Consider the following 8202-nt stretch of genomic DNA (forward strand, 5'->3'; position numbering starts at 1 on the left):
GGAATTGACAGAAACATTTCCAAGCCAATTTAGCAAGATTTGAATACACTGATGTACTTTTTAAAATGCTTAACGTTTTTAAAAAAATTATACAACCCATATTCCATTAATAGATGAACCTGAGCAAAGACTTTATGGAGAAGACCGAGGCTTTGTCACAATTTACTACAGAACAGGTTTTTCTGTATAGGTTTAGCTGTACTTTGAAGTGAGATTTTGATATAGGCACAAGTGCAAATTTAATGATTTATAATAATAATTATATTAACAAAATCATTTGAGAAAAGTATTGTTTGCTAATTCTGAATAGTTAAATCATATTCGCAGCCAATGACTATCAAAGTAGTAAAACAATGTTCACACAGTCAAATAAATATTGCTAATGTTGTTTTGAGAAATCGTGTAGGGGACTTATATAATTACAGTGAATTTATTAACACTTTTGGTTTAAAAAAATACTTTGAATAAATACAAAAAAATGTGTTCATTGTATCTCCCTAAAATAAATGTACCTTATTACAACCACAAAAATATATAACCATGTATCTGGCTCTCTTCCAGAGCTTACTATTAAGGGCCTCTCTATCATGGATAAAAAACTGAATAACAATTATATCAGGAAAATCCTAACTGCAGATAAAAGTGTTCCTCTAATAGCAATGGTTAAATGGAAACAAGCATTCCCTTCATTCTTTCCCCCCAAAACTCTGGTCAGATTTTACAAAATACATACTTCCCAATAAAGTAAAAGAAACTATTTGTAAAATATTACATAGATATTTTCCATGCAATGGTTTTATTAGTAAGTTTAAGGAAGGTTTTTCACTTTTGTGTTGTTTTTGTAAAATGGAACTGGAAACAATTCTTCATTAATTTTTCAGTTGCAGTTACACAAAACGGCTTTGGTCCCAAGTTTTCTCACTACTTTTTGAAGTGTATTATAAATTTATCAATATAACTGATGAAATGGTTTTATTTATGGATTGCAACTCTGGATTACTGGAAATGGACAAAATAACAAAAAAAATCTTATTTTATTTGGAAAGTATCACATCCGCAAAACAAAATGTATGCTGACTGTACCAAAGTGTAAACTATTCTTCATTGATCTAAATAATTTTATGATTCCCTCACTTCTATACAGAGTAATACTAAAGTTTAAGACATCCCAACTGCTGGAAAAATACTTAATGTACATAATAAACTTTTGTTGTTAAAATCTTGTATACTGTTTAATTTATAATTATGTACTCCCCTGTTTAATCAATAAAAATAAATGTTGTTTTGAAGTCGTATTTGCATGCGATTTCAGAATATTCAAAGTAACATGCTAAACAAGAGCGCATGTAACAAGTTGTCACTGAACCAATGTGTGAATATAAAACCAACTTTACATTAATATTTGGGGGCCCTAAGCAATTCCACCCAAAGGGCCCCAACAATTCTAAAATGCACCCTTTGTACTTTAATTTATATATTTATTTCTTCTTATATCACTAAATCTCCTTTTCTATGTTTTATCATAATGCAATCTCTACATCTTAAATAATTAGTTTGATTTAAATAAAAATACAACTGAAATAATAAATAGACTATTTCGTTTTTAAAAACAAAATCTTTGCCAGATTTGACTGCGGGTTACGTAAAAACATTTGCTGGAATAGTTGGGGGTTCATTCTGTCGTGGCAACCTCTGATAAATTAGAGATTGATAAATCAGAGACAGAAAATGACTGAATGACTGCTCTATAATTCTGGATGGGGTGCAAATTTGCGTAAATGGAATAATTACGTTAATATTTTATTTGTTAGACCTTTACCATAAAAAATTTGTCAGAAAGTTCTGTGATGCAGTGCTAAGCATAAATAAGTACACCCCTCACAAATTTATCTTTTATCTTTTCATATTTATAATAGGAAGCTATACAATATTATATATGTGCATTAGATTAGTAAGTACAGAAGCCAAATCTGGAGCTAATCTAACAAAATACTACAATCTACAATAACAGTCCAAAAACGAGTACAGCCAAATTTATGTTATAGAAAAATATTAGGAAAAATTAAGAGAAGCAAAAAAAAATTTGTAGGTTGAAATTTTTTTTTGCAATATTTTGCTTGAATTTAATTGTTTTATATTTAATTTCAAAATATGTTTAGTGACTAAAATACTATTTTTAATAAATATATCTGTTTAATAAATCAGTTTTATTTAAATGCACGAAAACACATTGCCTACATTCACTGAGAAATAAAAATATTCAGTTTCTAAATGGGGTGTACTAAATAATGCTGAGCACTCTATAATTTATAAGTATTATTTATACTTCTAGATATGGCGGCCTCAAGATTTCCTGGGGCCGTGAGCGGCTGCTTACCTCTCTTTTTGGTTAAATCCACCCTTGTATAGACGTGACAACAAAAACAACTGATATTTCTATTGCTATTTAAAAAAAGAAAACTATATTTTGGTAATGTTTGTTTGACTACCAAAAATCTTGTGTAAAAGTAACTATTGGTGAGGAAAAAACTAATTTAACATAAAGGTAAATTACTTCAATTATACTGCAAACAAACATTATTGTCTATGAATTAATGTAGTAATTTAATCAACAAACAGGAAAAAATGTCTGATATTTCATGACTTGGACAAAAATATATTAAAAAATTATAAAGTTCAATGTCTAGAACAGGCGCTTTAATAAAAATCCATGATATCCCAGAAAATCCATGACCTGTGGGGATCCTGTATAAAATAGTTGCTCACTGACAGAATGATTGATTACCTTTAACGTCCACTGCCAGTTAATGGTCACCATTGACTTCCATTGTATTTTCTCACACTGGAACTCAATGGTGACCATTGACTGTTCGGACACCATCATTTTTTAAAATGCAGACAGAAACTTAAAAAGAGAGTCAAAGAGGTTTGGACAGTGTTTTCATTTGGGAAGGGAACAACTTATTTGTGTAATTAATTAATATTTATGTATTTATTTTTTGATTAAATAATTTTTATTTTTTTATTTTTTATTTATTTGTTTATTTATTTATGTTTATTTGTTTATTTACTAATTTATTTATGTATGTTTATTTATTTATTTATTTATTTGTGTTTATTTATTTATTTTTCTATGTATTTTTCTATTCATTTATTTATTTATTTGTGTCTATTTATTTATTTATATTTTTGCGCTCAAGCATAAGTAAATTACTTTAGTCATATTTACATTTAAATTCAAGCATTCGGCATATGCTTTTATCCAAAATAACTTATAAATGCAAAGTAACAAGTAATGAAAGCTCAAATTCCTCAATTATTACAAATTACTCAAATGCATACAAACATAGATAATATACATTAAGAAGGAGTGTGTGTGTGTGTGTGTGTAGTGTCAGATTTAATGTTTAACTCCACACAGAAATGTCAACAGGACCAGCTGGGACTCGAACCAGCGACTTTCTTGCTGTGACAGTGCTAACCACTAAGCCACCATGCCACACAGCAATACCAAAAGTGCAGAAAAGACAAACTAAAGTTTTAGTTAATGAAAATATATGCTGATGTGTCTGCGGAGTTGCCATCTACAGTATGTTCATTCATTCACTTTCCTTCAGCTTAGTCTCTTTATTCATCAGGGATTGCCACAGTGGAATGGACCGCCAACTTATCTAGCATATGTTTTATGCAGCGGATGCCCTTCCAGCTACAACCCAGAACTTGGAAACATCCATACACACTCACATTCACACACACACACACACACATCTTCTAGCCTCCACCACGGTGACTGAAGCTCTGCACAAGACTTTTGGCCAGCGGAGAAATTAAAATGGTTGGCCGAACTGAGTCTGGTTCTCTCAAGGTTTTTTTTCTTCACTCCTATCAGGTGAAGTTTTTTTTCTTCTCTCCGCTGTCGCCACTGGCTCGCATGGTTCAGGATTGGTAAAGCTACGCATCGATGAATTTGCTCTTCAGTGTTTGAACTCTCAGTAATGATTTTAAATCACACTCAACTGAGCTAAACTGAACTGAACTTAAACATTTAAAACTGAACTGACACTGTTCCAGTTACTATGACCATTTATGTGAAGCTGCTTTGACACAATCTACATTGTAAAAGCGCTATACAAATAAAGCTGAATTGAATTGAATATACTAGGACCAATTTAGTTTATTCAGTTTATAGCGCATATGTTTGGACTGTGGGGGAAACCAGAGCACCCAGTGGAAACCCACTCGAACAAGGGGAGAGCATGCAAACTCCACACAAAGTCAACTAATCCAGCTGGGACTCAAACCAGTGACCTTCTTGCTGTGAGGTGAAAGTGCTAACCACTGAGCCACCGTGCCGCCCTGTAAAGTATTACTAAATATAAATGACTAAATATGTTATTATTAGCCAAGGAATAGTCATGTGTCTTTCTTGTGTGTTTACCACAATATTTGTTTTGTATTTCAAAATACGTCAAGGATTACCAACAGTACTATAAAGCATGTACAAAAAATATGTAATTTGAAACGTATTTTTTTATTAAAATGAGGAAGTACAAGAACTTTAAAAGCTATTATGCGATTCTCTTGGGACGTATTAATTTTCAACACGCTATATTGATGAGCGTTTGTAAAATAATGCACAACTTCCTTTTACTTTGCTATAGATTTTTGCCTCCTGATTCGTCAGTGTACGGGACATTCTACCAGAAACTGATATTATCTGTCCTGAAATAAAAACATACAGTAAATATAAGGTATTTCATCCCAAAAATGTCTAAAATGGAATGATGGTTGATTTATGTGAGTTGTTTTGTATAAATATAGGTAGGTAGGTTACTTTATTTATACCCAAAGGTAGATTTGGTTTGCAGTCAAGAGTCCCCATCTCATAACAGTGCCAAACTCAAAGGAACTCACATAGTAACAACAACAAATGAACAATAAGAAATAAACCGTAAACATAAAGAATAAATAAATAATCACTTTAAGTGTCCACCCCCCACCCCCTCCCAAGTAAATGTTTAAAATGATCTAAAATATACAAGTCACTGAAACATCTCTGCTTTAGTCTATGCCTTATTTAAATATCTAATGGCTGCTGGTATGAAAATATTTTTGAATCGTTTTGTTCTACCGCTTATTAATAGAAACCTGGACCAGAAGGAAGGAGCTGAAACTCTGAGTGTAGGGAATGATTGACGCTGCAGCCCAAGACCAGATACTCACTGAAGCTAAGCAGGGCTGAGCCTGGTCAGTACCTGGATGGGAGACCACTAGGGAAAACTGGATTGCTGTTGGAAGTAGTGTTAGTGAGGCCAGCAGGGGGCGCTCAACCTGTGGTCTGTGTGAGTCCTAATGCCCCAGTAAAAATGAAGGGGACACTATACTGTCAGTGGGCGCCGTCTTTCGGATGAGATGTTAAACCGAGGTCCTGACTCCCTGTGGTCATTAAAAATCCCATGGCACTTCTCGTGAAAGAGCAGGGGTGTAACCCCGGTGTCCTGCCCAAAGTCCCTCTATCGGCCCTTACGATCATGGCCTCCCAATCATCCCCTTCCACCGAATTGGCTCTATCACTGTCTCTCCACTCCACCAATAGCTGGTGTGTGGTGAGCGCACTGGTGCTGTTGTCCTGTGGCTCCTGTCACATAATCCAAGTGGATGCTGCACACTGGTGGTGGTGTGGAGAGACCCCCCTCATAATTGTGAAGTGCTTTGGGAGTATGGCCATACACAATAAATGCGCTATATAAATACACATTACATTAAATTTTTTCTTTAGCTGCTTAATGTACACAGCCTCTAGATTGGGTAGTGACACCCCGGTCAGCTTACTGGACCATTTAACTATTTGATTTAGTGAAAAATATCATTAATTTGGTTCTTATACTTTTTTATCTTTATTAAAACACTTTACATAGCATGAATCCAAAATAAAAAAAATGTATATCCCACTAGAGCAGCCGTTCCCAACAGGAGGGTCCCGGGCAACATTTTCCTGGGCTGGCTGACCAAAAAAAAATTTGATAAATTTGTGAGTCTCACTGATTCACCTTCAGCAGCTAATATAATGACCCAAGCATACTGGACCCAGGTGAGGAAGCTCCAAACATTTCAGGATGCAGCGCTAGCAATACTGAAAACACAAAATGCAGGAAATACAAAGATGGTTACCTGAACTATAGTTTTATTTTATTTTCTCGAAGCAAAGAGTCCCTGATCCAGCCACAGTGCATTATCAGCGCCAAAGTTCTTGCTAACGAATGCATGACGCCAAATTAATAAGACATTTGCAGACGACTCATCCCCAATACCTCAACAAGAGCATTTTATGAGTGCACGGCAAAAGAATTGACACACCCAAAATGAAATGAGGGTCGTCACACAGCTACTGACAAGAAACTTTTGTAACACAGTTGTCAACACAACGCACAAAATCATCGGCTACACTCTTCCCTCCTTAGAAGTGTTGTTTAAGGCCCGCTGCTAACGCAAAGCATGCAGCATCCTGAAGGACTCGTCCCATCCAGCGTACCATCTATTTTAAATGTTACCTTCGGGAAGACGATATAGGACCATAAAAGCCAAAACAAACAGACTAAAAAATAGTACATATCCAAGGACTGTTGCAATAATGATTGGACATTAAATTGACGGGGTTTCTGCCAAAATCATTTTAATATTACTCACTTTTTAACTTGCTGCAAGGAAATGCACCTGCCACTTTATACGCACATCATACGCACTTTTAGTATTGTATTATTACTCCTTTAATGATTAATTATTGTTGCAAATGAAAACCCAGGCTCATTCTGAAAACGTAGTCCTGTGGGAGTTTCTGGAGACCGCGAAATACGTCCCGGGAGGTACGTTGGCCGCATTTAATTTTTTTAAGCGAACGATACGGGGCGGTGTGACGCCGTTACCTTCGCGCTTGCTGGCTGACCGCTTACCTCCGTGTGGAGGGCTTTCCCGCCGCAGTCAGTTTGTCCGGTCAGCTCATCGTGTGCGTCGGCGGATGCAGAGAGGAGTTGACAAAGGCGTCCGGGTTCGAGTCCGGGGAAGAGCAGTTCCAGAAACCAGGTAAGACAAAAACATCCAGAATCCAAAATACAAAACGAACGAGTTCATTACAGGGTGAGAACGTGGTGAAATCCGAAAACGTGGTAAAAAAAACAAAAACAGACGAGGGTTTTTCTTTTTCTAGATGGCATTTCTAAATTATTGCTCGGGTTTAGGGAAGTGAGCGGGCGGGCGGGTCAATCGGTAAAACTGGTTGGGTTCAGGGGAGGAGGAGGGTGGGTCAGCCGATTGGAAGGTCGTGCAGTCAATTATTCGGTCAGTCAGACAGCGGCCTCTGGTGGGTTGACGCGAGAACAGCGCAGGCGCGAACGGCACTCGCGAGAGATGTTCGTGATACAAAAAATCGCACACAGCGGCCTCTCGCGGAGTCGCGAAAACAAAAACTGCACAGATACGTACCACCCGGGACATATTTCGTGGTCTCCAGAAACGTCCGCTGGACTATGTTTTCAGAATGAGCCTGGGTAGCAACGAGCCTGGGTTGCAACGAAAATGTTGTTGTATTTTGTACAATGACAAAAAGATTCTGATTCTAAAAGTGACACCTAATTGGCAACTAATATAGGGCCAATTTAAATGCCAAGGGCTAATGTTTTTCAGATACAAATGGCCTACTGATGTTTTGCTTTTATATTTTACATTAGGCTACCCTGCTGAAAAAAACAGCTTAAACCAGCCTAGGCTGGTTGGCTGGTTTTAGTTGTTCGACCAAGCTGGTTTTAGAGGGGTTTTGGCCATTTCCAGGCTGGTTTCCAGCCATTTCCAGCCTGGTCTTAGCTGGTCAGGCTGGGAGATGACCAGCTAAAACCAGCTTGACCAGCTTAGCCAGGCTGGGAGCCCAGCCAAAACCAGCTATGTCCAGCTTAAACCAGGCTGGTCAAGCTGGTTTTAGCTGGTCATTTTCCAGCCTGACCAGCTAAGACCAGGCTGAAAATGGCTGGAAACCAGCCTGGAAATGGCCAAAACCCCTCTAAAACCAGGCTGGTCAACCAGCTAAAACCAGCCAACCATAGGCTGGTTTAAGCTGGATTTTTCAGCAGGGTATTATTCATGCATAAACAAATATATAGTAATATACATACCATTTGCTTGAAAACAACTTTTTTGTCATCTTTACTGCAA

The sequence above is a fragment of the Danio rerio genome, chromosome 6, assembly GCF_052040795.2.
Source record: "Danio rerio strain M-AB ecotype USA chromosome 6, GRCz13ab, whole genome shotgun sequence".
NCBI classification, from domain to species: Eukaryota; Metazoa; Chordata; class Actinopteri; order Cypriniformes; family Danionidae; genus Danio; species Danio rerio.